This window comes from Anarrhichthys ocellatus, unplaced genomic scaffold (genome assembly GCF_004355925.1).
Source record: "Anarrhichthys ocellatus isolate YVR2014 unplaced genomic scaffold, GSC_Weel_1.0 scaffold3335, whole genome shotgun sequence".
In the NCBI taxonomy this organism is placed as follows: Eukaryota; Metazoa; Chordata; class Actinopteri; order Perciformes; family Anarhichadidae; genus Anarrhichthys; species Anarrhichthys ocellatus.
The window spans coordinates 1-885 of NW_022283309.1; positions in this window are offsets into that span (position 1 = coordinate 1).

Here is an 885-nt window from a genome sequence, read left to right on the forward strand (position 1 = left end):
ACACACACACACATCATTTTAATCAAACCGATTGTGTCTAAAGGCCCCTGCCTTATTACTAAAGGACAATTGTTCACTTGTTTTAAAATGTCAGAATAATCATCCACTGTTGCACCAAAATCACACCGACGGCCGATAAACAAATACCCATAAATCATCCGTTCAGGCTGTTGGTGTGATGGCAGTGTGTTGAGGTGCACGGGGAGCTTCTGTTCTCTCTGATAATTAACCAGACAACACATGAAGCACCTCGACCTCTTCTGCTCTCTGCATGGAAGGTAAAGCCGTCTGAGCTCACGTCGCTCATTAGTGGATCGAGGACAGAGAGTCTGAAGAGAGAGAACCGAGCGCTCCAAGGACGTCTCCTCCTCGCTGCCTCAGAACGTCTTTCTTTACTTTAAAAACATTCTATCCGCTGATGAAGGTCATGTGAGACGCTCAAAGGCTCCAGAACAGCTACTAAATGGAGCTTGAGGGGAAATCGTTAACGTCCTTTCTGCTGTTTGCGAGGTCACTGATGTGCTTTGAGTCCCAATAATGACAACATTAGTGACATTAGTAGCATTAAATTGGATTAAAAATAGCGATATAAAACAATAAAAGACATAAAATGTAAAAAAAATCAAAAACAAGAATTTTATATGGAGACACCGAAAAACAGTAAAATGTATCTTCCATAACTCGTCTTCTTTCAGACGAGAGGAACTAAAACATTTATTTTATTACTTTGTCTATCTGTAGATTTCTCAGAAATTCACCAAAAGTTACTGTTACATAATGCCTAATTTGCATATTTAAACATAACATTTCAGAAAACTTGTAATACAGTAAATACTCCTCTTAATGTGAGTGATGAAGTGGTGAAGTTTCATGGTGATATCTATG